The sequence below is a fragment of the Papio anubis genome, chromosome 8 (genome assembly GCF_008728515.1).
Source record: "Papio anubis isolate 15944 chromosome 8, Panubis1.0, whole genome shotgun sequence".
In the NCBI taxonomy this organism is placed as follows: domain Eukaryota; kingdom Metazoa; phylum Chordata; class Mammalia; order Primates; family Cercopithecidae; genus Papio; species Papio anubis.
In genome coordinates this window covers 68,881,235-68,896,729 of record NC_044983.1, presented here as the reverse complement: position 1 = coordinate 68,896,729, position 15,495 = coordinate 68,881,235, and the positions used below count along the sequence as shown (strand labels likewise).

Genomic DNA, 15,495 nt, shown 5'->3' with positions numbered 1-15,495 from the left:
CAGAGACAAATTATATTTTTTCCTTATTTATGTTGAAGGACTATAAATTATGGTTTATGGGAAAATAAGCATAAGATAAATTTTATTCCGTGAGTTTTACATACATTGATTGTGTGTTTTGATTCAATTTGATACTCTTGAGTGTCTATTTTGTGCAATGACCTTGGCTAGCTGCTAGGGAAGATTTAAGATAAAGTGAGGTCTTGAGGGCAGCACAAGATGGCTGAATAGGAACAGCTCTGGTCTGCAGCAACCAGCATGATCAACGCAGGAGATGAGTGATTTCTGTATTTCCAACTGAGGTACATGGTTCATCTCACTGGGACTGGTTGAACAGTGGATGCAGCCCAAGGAGGGTGAACCGAAGCAGGGCAGGGCATCGCCTCACCCGGGAAGTGCAAGGGGTTGGGGGATTTCCCTTTCCTAGCCAAGGGAAGCCATGACAGACTGTACCTGGAAAAACGGGACACTCCCGCCCAAATACCATGCTTTCCCAAGGTCTTAGCAACTGACAGACAAGAAGATTCTCTCCTGTGCCTGGCTCAGTGGGTCCTATGCCCATGGAGCCTTGCTTACTGCTAGCAGTCTGAGATGAAACTGCAAGGTGGCAGCCTGGCTGGGGGAGGGGCGTCTGCCATTGCTGAGGCTTGAGTAGATAAACAAAGCAGCTGGGAAGCTCTAACTGAGCGGAGCCCACTGCAGCTCAGCAAGGCCTCTAGAGACTCCACCTCTTGGGCAGGGCATAGCTGAACAAAAGGCAGCAGACAGTTTCTGCAGACTTAAATGTACCTGTCTGACAGCTCTGGAGATAGCAGTGGTTCTCCCACCATGGCGTCTGAGCTCTGAGAACAGACAGACTGCCTTCTCAAGTGGGTCGCTGACCCCTGTGTAACCTAACTGGGAGACATCTCCCAATAAGGGCCAACAGACACCTCGTATAGGCAGGTGCCCCTCTGGGACTAAGCTTTCAGAGGAAGGATCAGGCAGCAATATTTGCTGTTCTGCAATATTTGCTGTTCTGCAGCCTCCACTGGTGAACAGGGTCTGGAATGGACCTCCAGCCAACTCCAACGGACCTGCAGCTGTTGCAGCTGTTCTGCAGCCTCTGCTGATGAACAGGGTCTGGAGTGGACCTCCCAGGCAAACAGGGTCTGAATTGGACCTCCAGCAAACTCCAACAGACCTGCAGCTGAGAGACCTGACTATTTGAAGGAAAACTAACAAACAGAAAGGAATAGCACCAACATCAACAAAAAGGACATCTACACCAAAACCCCATCTGTAGGTCACCAACATCAGAGACCAAAGGTAGACAAAACCACAAAGATGGGGAGAAACCAGAGTAGAAAAGCTGAAAATTCTAAAAACCAGAGTGCCTCTTCTCCTCCAAAGGATCACAGCTCCTTGCCAGCAATGGGACAAAGCTGGATGCAGAATGATTTTGATGAGTTGACAGAAGTAGGCTTCAGAAGGTCGGTAATAACAAACTTCTCCGAGCTAAAGGAGTATGTTCAAACCCATTGCAAGGAAGCTAAAAACCTTGAAAAAAGGTTAGACAAACGGCTAACTAGAATAAACTGTAGAGAAGACCTTAAATGACCTGATGGAGCTGAAAACCATGGCACGAGAACTTCGTGACACATGTCCAAGCTTCAATAGCTGATTCGATCAAGTGGAAGAAAGGGTATCAGTGATTGAAGATCAAATTAATGAAATAAAGCGAGAAGAGAAGTTTAGAGAAAAAAGAGTAAAAAGAAATGAACAAAACCTCCAAGAAATATGGGACTATGTGAAAAGACCAAATCTAGGTTTGATTGGTGTATCTGAAAGTGATGGGGAGAATGGAACCAAGTTGGAAAACACTCTTCAGGATATTATCCAGGAGAACTTCCCCAACCTAGCAAGGGAGGCCAACATTCACATTCAGGAAATACAGAGAACACCACAAAGATACTCCTCAAGAAGAGCAACCCCAAGACACATAATTGTCAGATTCAGCAAGGTTGAAATGGAGGAAAAAATGTTAAGGGCAGCCAGAGAGAAAGGTCGGGTTACCCACAAAGGGAAGCCCATCAGACTAACAGTGGATCTCTTGGCGGAAACCTTACAAGCCAGAAGAGAGTGGGGGCCAATATTCACCATTCTTAAAGAAAAGAATTTTTTTCAACCCAGAAGTTCATATCCAGCCAAACTAAGTTTCGTAAGTGAAGGATAAATAAAATCCTTTACAGACAAGCAAATGCTGAGAGATTCTGTCACCACCAGGCCTGCCTTACAAGAGCTCCTGAAGGAAGCACTAAACATGGAAAGAAACAACCAGTACCAGCCACTGCAAAAACATGCCGAATAGTAAAGACCATCGATGCTATGAAGAAACTGCATCAATTAATGGGCAAAGTAACCAGCAAACATCAAAATCACAGGATCAAATTCACACATAACAATATTAACCTTAAATGTAAATGGGCTAAATGCCCCAATTAAAAGACACAGACTGGCAAATTGGATAAAGAGTCAAGACCCATCAGTGTGCTGTATTCAGGAGACCCATCTCATGTGCAGAGACACACATAGGCTCAAAATAAAGGGATGGATGAAGATCTACCAAGCAAATGGAAAGCCAAAAAAAAGCAGGGGTTGCAATCCTAGTCTCTGATAGAACAGACTTTAAACCAACAAAGATCAAAAGAGATAAAGAAGGCCATTACATAATGGTAAAGGGATCAATTCAACAAGAAGAGCTAACCTAAATATATATGCACCCAATACAGGAGCACCTAGATTCATAAAGCGAGTCCTTAGAGACCTACAAAGAGACTTAGATTCCCACACAATAATAATGGGAGACTTTAACACCCCACTGTCAATATTAGACAGATCAACGAGACAGAAAGTTAACAAGGATATCCAGGACTTGAACTCAACTCTGCACCAAGCAGACCTAATAGACATCTACAGAACTCTCCACCCCAGTCAACAGGATATACATTTTCAACACCACATCACACTTATTCTAAAATTGACCACATAATTGGAAGTAAGCACTCCTCAGCAAATGTAAAAGAACAGAAATTAAAAAAACTGTCTCTGAGACCACAGTACAATCAAATTAGAACTCAGGATTAAGAAACCACACAACTACATGGAAATTGAACAACCTGCTCCTGAATGACAACTGGGTAAAGAACAAAATGAAGGCAGAAATAAAGATGTTATTTGAAACCAATGAGAACAAAGATACAATGTACCAGAATCTCTGGGACGCATTTAAAGCAGTGTGTAGAGGGAAATTTATAGCACTAAATGTCCACAAAAAAAGCAGGAAAGATCTAAAATCAACACCCTAACACCACAATTAAAAGAACTAGAGAAGCAAGAGCAAACAAATCCAAAAGCTAGCAGAAGTCAAGAAATAACTACAATCAGAGCATAACTGAAAGAGATAGAGACGCAAAAAACCCTTCAAAAAATCAATGAATCCAGGAGCTGTTTTTTTTGAAAAGATCAACAAAATTGATAGACCACTAGGAAGACTAATGAAGAAGAAAAGAGGGAAGAATCAAATAGATGCAATAAAAAATGATAGACCACCGATACCACAGATATACATACTACCATCATAGAATACTATAAACACCTCTATGCAAATAAACTAGAAAATCTAGAAGAAATTGATAAATTTCTGGACACATACACTCTCCCAAGACTAAACTAGGAAGAAGTTGAATCTCTGAATAGAACAATAACAGGCTCTGAAATTGAGGCAATAATTAATAGGCTACCAACCAAAAAGAGTCCAGGACCAGATGGATTCACAGCTGAATTCTACCAGAGGTAGAGAGAGGAGCTGATACAATTCCTTCTGAAACTATTCCAATCAATAGAAAAAGAGGGAATCCTCCCTAACTCATTTTATGAGGCCAGCATCATTCTTATAGCAAATGCTGGCAGAGACACAACAAAAAAAGAGAATTTTTAGACCAATATCCCTGATGAACATCGATGCAATAATCCTCAATAAAATACTGGCAAACCGAATCCAGCAACACATCAAAAAGCTTATCCACCATGATCAAGTTGGCTTCATCCCTGGGATGCAAGGCTGGTTCAACATATGCAAATCAATAAATGTAACCCATCACATAAACAGAACCAATGACAAAAACCACACGATTATCTCAATAGATGCAGAAAAGGCCTTCGACAAAATTCAACAGCCTTTCATGCTAAAAACTCTCAATAAACTAGGTATTGGTGGAACGTATCTCAAAATTATAAGAGCTATTTTTTATAAACCCATAGCCAATATCATAATGAATGGACAAAAACTGGAGGCATTCCCTTTGAAAACCACCACAAAACAAGGATGCCCTCTCTCACCACTCCTATTCAACATAGTGTTGGAAGTTCTGGCCAGGGAAATCAGGCAAGAGAAAGAAATAAATGGTATTCAATTAGGAAAAGAAGAAGTCAAATTGCCCCTGTTTGCAGATTACATGATTGTGTATTTAGAGAACCCCATTGTCAGCCCCAAATCTCCTTAAGCTGATAAGCAACTTCAGCAAAGTCTCAGGATACAAAATCAATGTGCAAAAATCACAAGCATTCCTATAGGGGGCAAACAGCCAAATCATGAGTGAACTCCCATTCACAATTGCTACAAAGATAACAAAATACCTAGGAATCCAGCTTACAAGGGATGGGAAAGTCCTCTTCAAGGAGAACTACAAACCACTGCTCAACAAAATTAAAGAAGACACAGACAAATGGAAGAATATTCCATGTTCATGGATAGGAAGAATCAATATCGTGAAAATGGCCATACTGCCTAAGGTAATTTATAGATTCAAGCTACTATCAAGCTACCAATGGCTTTTTTCACAGAATTGGAAAATACTACTTTAAAGTTCATATGGAACCAAAAAAGAGCCCACATTGCCAAGATAATCCTAAGCAAAAAGAACAAAGCTGGAGGCATCATGCTACTTGACTTCAAACTATACTAAAAGGCTACAGTAACTAAAACAGTATGGTACTGGTACCAAAACAGAGATATAGACCAATAGAACAGAACAGAGGGCTCAGAAATAACACCACACATCTATAACCATATGATCTTTGACAAACCTGACAGAAACAACCAATGGGGAAAGGATTTCCTATTTAATAAATGGTGCTGGGAAAACTGGCTAGCCATATGTAGAAAGCTGAAACTGGATCCCTTCCTTACACCTTATATGAAAATTAACTCAAGATGGATTAAAGACTTAAATGTTAGACCTAAAACCATAAAAACCCTAGAAGAAAGCCTAGGCAATACCATTCAGGACATAGGCATGGGCAAGGACTTCATGACTAAAACACCAAAAGCAATGGCAACAAAAGCCAAAATAGACAAATAGGATCTAACTAAACTACAGAGCTTCTGCACAGCAAAAGAAACTACCATCAGAGTGAACAGGCAACCTACAGAATGGGAGAAAATTTTTGCAATCTACCCATCTGACACAGGGCCAATATCCAGAATCTACAAAGAACTCAAAGAAATTTACAAGAAAAAGCAAACAATCCTATCAAAAAGTGGGCAAAGGATATGAACAGATACTTCTCAAAAGAAGACATTTATGCAGCCAACAGACACATGAAAAAAGGCTCATCAGTGGTCATGAGAGAAATGCAAATGAAAACCACAATGAGATACCATCTCACACCAGTTAGAATGGCAATCATTAAAAAGTCAGGAAACAACAGATGCTAGAGAGGATAGGGAGAAATAGAAACACTTTTACACTGTTGGTGGGCCTGTAAACTAGTTCAACCGTTGTGGAAGACAGTGTGGCAATTCCTCAGGGATCTAGAACTAGAAATACCATTTGACCCACCACTCCCATTACTGGGTATATACCCAAAGGATTATAAATCATGCTACTATAAAGACACATGCACAAGTATGTTTATTGTGGCACTATTCACAGTAGCAAAGACTTGGAACGAACCCAAATGTCCATCAGTGATAGACTGAATTAAGAAAATGTGGCACATATACACCATGGCATACTATGCAGCCATAAAAAAGGATGAGTTTATGTCCTTTGCAGAGACATCGATGAAGCTGGAAACTATCATTCTCAGCAAACTATCACAAAGACAGAAAACCAAACACTGCGTGTTCTCACTCATAGGTGAGAATTGAAAAATGAGAACACTTGGACACAGTGGGCAGGGAACATCACACACCAGAGCCTATTGGGGGATGGAGGGCTAGGAGAGGGATAGCATTAGGAGAAATACCTAATGTAAGTGACGAGTTGATGGGTGCAACAAACCAACATGACACATGTATAGCTGTGTATCAAACCTGCACCTTGTGCACATGTACCCTAGAACTTAAAGTATAATAATGTTTTAAAAAGTGAGGTCTTACTGTTGAGGTCAGAAAAATTTCTTTTTTTTCCCTGCTTGAGTTTGGAAACAGTTGCTAGATAAGTATTCAAGCAGATGACGATGAAAATTTAGCTTGGTTTGCTGATCAACACAGGATAGGAAGCCCTGTCTTAGATGTGTAGCAATAAGGGGGCTTCCCATTACTGGCCTTCAGAATCGGGCAGATGAACATGCACAGGTAGTGCGAACACCCCCAGTTTCACCTGCACATCAGTTCCTTTACTGCCAAGCATAACAGGGCCTCTTCACTGTGTAGACAGGCAGGTCCCTGAGGGGAAAAAGGAGGTGGGGACAAATGCTCTTCATCTCCATGGGGAGGAGAACGAAAGTCTAGGTCAAGATGAAAACCCCTTTTTGAAAAAGCCTGAGGAGTGGGGAAAAGTGCACATCTCTATCCCTTTCTGAGACACAGGGAGAAAGCAAGGATATGACTGTGATGCCAAGGAGGGTGGGCTCTGGGCCATAAGAGTCACAGAGTGTTACAGAGGTTTACAAATGGGAAGTCACATCCAGCAGGGTGCTCACAGAAAGCTTCAAGGAAGATATGGTGTTGGAAATGGGCCGTAAAGACAGGAAAGAAGGAAAGAGGGCATTTTCAGAAAGAGGGGGAAATAGAAGTAAAGATGCTATGCATTCGGGAATGTTGCACTTGGCTGGAGCACTATGTATTCTAGAGCAAGTGTCATAAATCCATGTGCCTGCAGGCACCAAGGCAGCACCAGATTGAGTGACACCAGTCAGGTGAAGGCTGTAGTGAACTGGGGCCTGTTTCTGCCTTTCAAAGGGCTCTAGTTGCCTAGCCTCAGCCCTTTGTGCCATGCAGGTTCAAAGTTGCCAGACATCCCAGCTTTTCATGTTGGGATCCAGAAGCCAGAATCTGGATTTCTACATGAAACCTTCCAATGTGTAAATGTTAGCAACTAATTTGAAATAAGCAACTAATTCAAAATTTATAAAGCCATTGTGTTTCCCAAAGAAAATTATATGTGCAAGCTAGATCTGCCTTTGTGGGGCCATTCATGCACAACCTCAGGAACAAAGGAATAGAAGGCAATGGGTCCCAAAAGATAACTTGATCATCTGTGGTAGAGAGCCTCAGATGCCAAGCATGAATTTATACTTAATCTTTCCCAGTGGGAGATTTTGAGAATGCAAGTAAGTTATTGCTTCTGTGATTAAGGATGAAGGGTCATCATTTGTAGGCTAGATGGTAACGGGGGGACATTGAAGGTTGGGAAACCACTGGGAAGCAGGAATGGGAAGGAGGGACTGGATAATTAGGATATCAAGGGAGAGGACTTAAGATTAATTGTTTAGCCATAGAATATCAAGAAAGGAAGAATCAAAAGTAGCTCAGGTTTCCAATCTTAGAGATAAGAATCTCAGAAGGATATGCTAATTTGGCGGGGAATAAGAGCATAAATGCAACTTCAGACATATTTGGTTTAAGGTGCCGTCAGGATGTCCACATAGAGATGCCAAGCAGGTATTTGAAAAGCAGCTCTGTAGTTATGGAAAAAAGACACTGACTAGAGTTAGAACTCTGAGAAACATTTGCACAGCAAAGACTGAGTTTTCCCTGATAAAAATGTAGAAAGAGAAGGAGTCCAAATTCATGAGGGATGAGAGGAAATAGGAAGAAGACAGAAGACATAGAAGACAGAAGAGAAAGAAAGGAGGAGAAGAGGGAGGGGGAAGGGGAAGAAGAAGAAGGAAGGAGAAGGAGAAGCAGCAGCAGCTATCACAGATATAGGAGAATGAGTGTATTCTATGTCCTTGCATGCTTTATATTAATTTATACATAATGCATTAATACATATATGTTTGTATACATTACGATACATTAGCTCCTAGGAGAATAATTAAATGGACATGTTTCTGCTTACATCTGAATTTTGGTTAAGAATGATTTAGATTTACTTTTCTCTCTTCTGATCACCTCTTCCAAGTGTGGCCAATGACTTAAGAAATGGGAAGCAGGAGAAAATTTTCAAAGAAAATTTTAACTATTTTTTGGATGAACACTCTTAAACACCTTTGATTATCAGATGGATTTAATGTTGAACTCCTACTATGTACTCTTAATATTATTTATAAATCTTATGAAAACCCTGAAAATAAGTAGGTGATATTATTTCTGCTTCATAAATAAGGTAAATTTGGAGTCTCTGTTTTATACTAGGTCTCTAACCAGAAAGTGGGAGAACTAGGATTTCAATCTACTAGGATTCAAAGCTCATATAATAAACTCCATGGAATAATAATTCTTAAAACCTTAAACCTAGCTGATGCATGTAATAATGGTTTAATCACTTAAAATTTAGGGCAAGATAGTACTTCTGTTACTCAAACTCCAGGGGTTTGGTCTAGATCCTGCTACTCGCCACACAGAAAGCCAATCACTGAGACAAGGATTATCATGAAGGAAGAAGGCTTTAATAGGGTGCTACAGCCAAGGAGACGGGAGTTCAGTCTCAAATCCATCTCCTTGACCTACTAAAACCAGAGGTGTATATAGCAGGGAAGAAATGTAACAATGTGTAAGAAAACAGAAACTAGGAACTAGGGAGGAGCATGGAACCAATCACTATGAATGAGTGATCCAGACTCACTGTCTGGATGTGGTGATCTGAAGAGTTTCAGTTCTTTGATACTTTCTGTTTTGAGATGCCTGAAGGTCCTTCCCTGAGAAAGGAATTCAGATAAAATAAATGTAACTTTCAAGTTTTCAAGATCAATTTCCATGTTTTTCCAAAATAAAATTACCTATGGGACCGTTGGGTCAGTTTCACTTCCACAGACAAAAATATCTCTCACGGGGACTGGTGGTGGTGGTGGTGGTGGCTCATGCCTGTAATCCCAGCATTTTGAGGCCAGGAGTTTGATACCAGCCTGGCCAACATGGAGAAACCCTGTTCCTACTAAAAATACATAAAAATTAGCTGGGCATGCAGGCACATGCCTGTAATCCCAACTACTCAGGAGGCTGAGGCACAAGAATTGCTTGAGCCTGGGAGGTGGAGGTTGCAGTGAGCCAAGATTGTGCCACTGCACTCCAGCCTGGGCGACAGAGAGAGATTATCTTTAAAAAAAAAAATCTGAAGATTGAGCTGAGTTCCTGACACGAACACATCATCATGGAGCATTTACACTGGTAGAATGGAAAGCAGGGACCGTGTACATGAATAATTATGTCTGCTCCCTGCCCTAATCTTCCCTAGGAAAGAGTTAACTGAAACCAATTCAAGAAAGGAGTGGAATGTTTATGGAATGTTTATTTCTTTTTTAATAAACAGGATGTGATGACATTAATAATTAATCACCTTTTTAGCCTTGGGATTGGATTTATGTTTTTCATTAATTTTTTTTTTTAACCACAAGCTCTACTTCCTTACCTCATATTTACTCTTTTCATTTCTCATGAAGTTTTACGAAAAACCAGTGTATATTTTATTTACAGAAAGCTCAAATCACCCTCAAGTAAGATAAACTCAAGATTTAGAGATAAGCATGAGATGCCAACTTCTGATATTGCAGTTGCTGTGGATGTTCATCCTTGGGATGGAACACAATGACTCTTCTGCATTTGTGGTTTCGAAATTCCTCCAGTGTAAGCAATATCAATCATAACCTTGGGAAACTGTACCTTATGATAAATATTTAGGATGGGAAGATGGACTCCTGATCTTAGACTGAAAAACAGTTCTTCACAAAGAATAATTACTTTGGTGAAAGACAAATCATTAGTAGTGATAGTTTCAAACAAATTTCTTAAGAAAACTCACTTCCTTTTCTGTAATTCTCTGCTTACCAAGCAGCCTTCTAGTGTGTAATTTAGACTCTTGAGTACATATGTCCACTAAAAATCAGATGCTTTCTCTTCATGACATGTTTTAGATCTGGGATTGAGTATGTTAATTAATGAATTGCTATTCTGATTCACAGTCTCTCTGAATTTGGTTGGCATGAATTGATACACAGAACATGATCATCCTCATCAGATTAACATATAGAGGGTTTTTTTTTTAATGAGAAAAACCACTTTAGTAATTTTGAAAAATAATAGATGTTTTTAGGAATTTCAGCAATGTGGAATAGTATAAAAAAGAAGTCAAAAAAGCACCTCAGATCTCATCACTCATAAATAACATCAGATGTCATTTAAAATGGGATGATTCTATGTATGCTATACTTAAAAGTTATTCAACTTAATTTTTACTCTGCTGTAAGAAAAACTTCAGTAAAAATGTGACCTTGCTTAAATTCAAATATTATTACTTTTAAAATTTATGTTATAAATTCATATTTAGATCAATTTTTAGATTTATCTCCAAACCTAGATCTAGGTCTTCTTTCCTTAAATATTCCTCTGTAAGGCTTTTCAAACTGAAGCATGTCTCCAGATCTCCTGGAGAGCTTGTTAAAATCCAAATGCTTGTAGGTCTGGAGTGGGGTCTGAGAACTTGCATTTCTCACAAACTCCCAGGTGATGCTGATGCTGCCTGTCCACAGACCACACTTTCCGTAGACCTGCTTGAGAATTATCTGCACTCAGAATCACCTGGCGAACATCTGCGAATTACCATTGTCCAGGTTCTACCCCCACAGATTCTGATCTAATTGGATTGGGGTGGCCTTTTGAACTGGAGTTATTTTTAAAAGCTCTTCTCGCGACCAGCCTGGCCAACATGGCAAAACTCTGCCTCTACTAAAAATACAAAAATTAGCTGGGCATAGTGGAGGGCGCCTGTAATCGCAGCTACCCAGGAGGCTGAGACATGAGAATCGCCTGAACCCGGGTCGCGGAGGTTGCAGTGAGCCAAGATCGCGCCATTGCACTCTATCCTGCGCAACACGAATGAAACTCCCTCTCAGTTTTCTTCCCTTCAGAGCTGTATGGATGTTTTCCGTTGTCTTCTGGTATTAATTGTTACCATGGAGAAATCTGATTCTTCACCACGTTTTATCCCTTGTATATTATTTGCTGTTTCTGTGGGGATGCCTGAAGATTTTCTTGATTCTTGAAACTGAATTATAGAGTATGATTTACTGTAGGTTGTACCAGTTCAAAATGTCCTGGAACATGGTGTGTTCTTTCAAGGCTGTGAAGTTAATTCTTTCTGCATTTTTGGAAATTTTTCTTTTATTAAATCTTTGAATACTTACTCTTTCTGTTCCATATTTTTGAGTTCTCTACTTCAGGAAGACCAAATATCCTTATTTGGGATCATCTTCATCTGTTCTAAATATCTAGAGAATTGGAGAATAAGAATTAGTCAATATTTTCTATTTTCTTTCTGATTCCTTGAATCTGTGGAGTTTTTTTTTTCTCCCACAGGTGCATTCACTGTTGATTATCTTAGCATTTCTTCTAAGTCAGCAGTTCAGTTTCTAGTTGTGACTCTTCTTCCTTGCTGTTTCTAATTTATTAATTCTGTAATGATATTGTGAGTCCAATTTATTTTCTTAGCTCTACAATCACTCTTTATTTAATTCTATGTCCAGGGATAGGCAAACTTTTTTTTTTGGTAAAAGGCTAGAGGGTAAATATTTTAGGCTTTGCCAACCATACAGTCTCTATTGCCGCTACTTAACTCTGACAAGGTAGCATGAAAATGGTTATAGACAATCTGTAAATTAACGGGCATGACTGTGTTCCAATAACATGTTATTTACAAAAACAAGCCGCTGGCTCGCTCATTCTCAGTGGCAGTAGTATGTTTAGCACATCATGTTCTTTAAGTAATTGTAATCTTCCTCCTCCCTCTTTTCAAGACCAGCTCTTAATTCACTGCCTCTGGGGATAGTTTCCTAATTCTTCCTAAAGTGGATGCTTCTTCTCTGTTCTCAGAACACTTTGTTTACAGGCAGCATGATCATCACCAGGTTGATTTAATAATAACTAATGTTTTTTTGCAGGCGAATTATGTACAGGCCATTGCACTAAAGGCTTTTTATCTACTATCTTGTTGAAACTTCCCAGCAACCCAACTTTACAATTCCTAGTCAACTCATCCTTACTCCATTCCCCTGGGTGACTATTAGGCACCTCTTTTTCTTTTCAAATCACCAGTGCCTTCCCTTAGCCTCCTATTCTGAGCTTATGACCCATCTCTTTATTTCATTAAGAAAATATTAAATAGACGGAGTCAGAAAACTTCCAGCACCACAAATGCTAACCTATAACCTTACCTGCTTCTGTTCTTGGACATACACTAGCCACGTTCCCAAGAGCAACCTCTTCACTTGTGCACCAAATATATCTTGATCTCCTCTTGCTGCAGCAATGTATCCCAAACCATCACAGTTTTCCTCTTAATTTGATCATTTCCACCAGCATAGAAACTTGCTACAAAATCTGTCTTAAATGAACAAGCATCCCCCTTGTCACCTGCTACTTCATTTCTTTGCTTCCCTTTACAGCAAAACTCCAGAGTGCCCTGTACTCAGTCTTCCTTCCTCAACCTCCTGGTTCTCTCGAGCCCACTCCAATTAGGCAGTTGGCGTCACCACTGCACTAAAACAGCTCTTGTCAAGGTTTCTGGTAACCTCCATGTTACCAAAGCCAGTGATAATTCTCAGTCCTTATTTGCCCTGTCAAGCACCTTTTGACACAGTGGATCTCTCTTCCTTGAGGAGGCTTCCAGAGCATTATTTTCTTTCTCCTTTTACTTTTCTTTTCTTTTTCTTTTCTTTTTTTTTGCAGATAAAGGCTTGTTTTATTTTAATAGCTGATCTATGTAGTCACGGAGGCCAGTATGTACAGACAAAGAGGGGAGCTTTTATTTCTTGGTCTCTTCCTCCTTGGACAAAGTCTTGATGATCTCCTCCTTCTTGGCCTGGAGGCGCTCTTCAGGGCGCTTGGGTGCTTCCTTGGTCTTAGACCTGCGGGCCTCAGCCTGGTCAGCCAGGAGCTTCTTGCGGGCCTTGTCTGCCTTCAGCTTGTGGATGTGTTCCATGAGAATACGCTTGTTTTTGAACACATTCCCCTTCACCTTCAGGTACAGGCTGTGATACATGTGGCGATCAATCTTCTTAGACTCACCGTATCTTCTAAGCAGCCGGCGCAGAATCCTCATTCTCCTCATCCACGTGACCTTCTCTGGCATTCGGGCATTGGCTGTACCCTTCCGCTTACCTATGCCCATGTGCCTGCCCTTCCGGCGGGCCAAGGTATTTTTCCGGCATCACGCCCGGGAATGGACTGTCACAGGCTTGCGGATGATCAGCCCATCTTTGATCAGCTTTCGGATCTGCTGACGGGAGTTGGCATTGGCGATTTCATTGGTCTCATTGGGGTCTAACCAGACCTTCTTCTTGCCACAGCGGAGGACACTAGAGGCGAGCCTCTTCTGAAGCCTGAGCATACACATGGCTGCGGCCGCAGCAGCGAAAGCTCCTTTTACTTTTCAAGCCACTTCTTCTCATTCTCCTTAACAAAGTGTACAGCTGGTAAATTGACACATGTGGGATTCAAGCTCCTCCAAGGCAGAAACTACTTCTTATTCATTTCTGTGTCCCTAGTACCTAGCACTGCCCCCAGCACCTCGTGTGAACTGAGAAGAGTCTTTATTATTTTGCAAGAAAGGATGTCAGTTGGTTATGAGATGGTTCAGATCAGAGATGCTGGACTCTGAGTAAGGTGAGGGAGATGGGATGGAATTTCCAAAGGGTAGAGAACAGGTAGGAGACCTGGACAGCTAAGTGGCAAACATAGGGTAGGACCGGATGGAAGAAGGAAATTGAGTCTAGTCTGGCAGGCCCTGTCTTCAAAGACTAGCAGCATATAGTTGAGAGACCACTTCCTGGCCTTTAGTCAGGAACTCATTGTCTACGGACATGTTCCCAGGGAAGGGAACTCCAAGTTGGAGATACATGTGCAAGAATTTTACTGGGTGTGCCTTCAGTAACAGTTCCGAGGAGGGAGGGCCAGCAAAATGATTGGGCAGAGGACTTGAACAGCAGTGCAGCTTCAGTGAAGGCTTCCTCCAATCCCACATGGATCTGTGGAATTGGAAAAGACCTTCAGGGTTTTCCTGCTCTGAGACAAGGAGATTTCACCTTTATAAACTCCACCCCTCCCTGCACTGGTCAGTCACAAGATCATGGGATCATGGATCGTGGGCTGAGACCCTAGGCAAGGTGGATCTCTTCTGCTGATGGAAATTTCTCAGGAGGGCCTCTCCTGTGAACACTCTCAGCAAGGGAGGAGCAAGTACTGCAGCTCTCAGGGGGCAATCTGGATGGCACACTATGGTATGCACTACACCTCTCTCCAGAGAAACCAAAGTACAGTATTAGGTAGGAATGAAGATAAGCACCCAGGAGTAGAAGAAGATGGCTTGACCATGTATTGGTAGGGCTCCTGCTAGGAAATGGCTCAAATGCAGATTCTTTATGGACAGGGTTAAAGAAGCAGACACGATTGTGATGTACCTGGAGACTAACACAGTGAAAAGCTGTTGTCATCCTTAGGGCTAAAGGCCAAAGGGAGAGTCAGTAGGAACAGGCACTGCGGAAGAAGCGCTGCCTGGTAGGAGCTGTGGTTATGAGGGATGCCGGATATGGTGCTGCATAGGGAGCAGGGAGGTTCCTGACTCTCTCTACCCCCTTTCCACCTCCTGCCTCTGTGCCTCCTGTGGCCAACCCCAGTTCACAGTCTGTTGATAATGGAGTGCGGGTCCTGCATTCCACAGGAGTCAGCTTCTTGGGGTACAGAGCAGGGTGAACAGAGAGTGGATGTGGGTAAGGAGATGGAGAATGATCAGCAGAGATCACAAGGTAAAAGCAATACAGCGATTAGAACCAGGGACCAGGGGTGCATCTGAGATGCTACTCTGCTCTGCCTTCCAGGCTTTTCTACTAACTGCGACTGAGGCTGAAGTAGAGTCTAGGCGCGACTGAGTCTGGGGTGGTTCCCTAATGTGAGGATTGAATGCGAAATTGAGGGCAATTTTGAGCGGTAGGCGTGCTAAGTGTTCCCAGGTGGGAAGGTGGGAGGGACTGAGGGGAAAAGAGACATGGAGGAGAATATGATGTCCAACGAAGCAA

General features: G+C 41.5%; 1 pseudogene across 1 annotated transcript; it reads right to left on the bottom strand.

Annotated features, from left to right (window-relative positions):
- Nucleotides 1–13,205: 13,205 nt before the first annotated feature.
- Nucleotides 13,206–13,869, bottom strand: LOC101021639 (annotated as a pseudogene). Its single transcript, XR_650735.3, has one exon. The product of XR_650735.3 is annotated as a 60S ribosomal protein L19 pseudogene (transcript).
- Nucleotides 13,870–15,495: the final 1,626 nt, after the last annotated feature.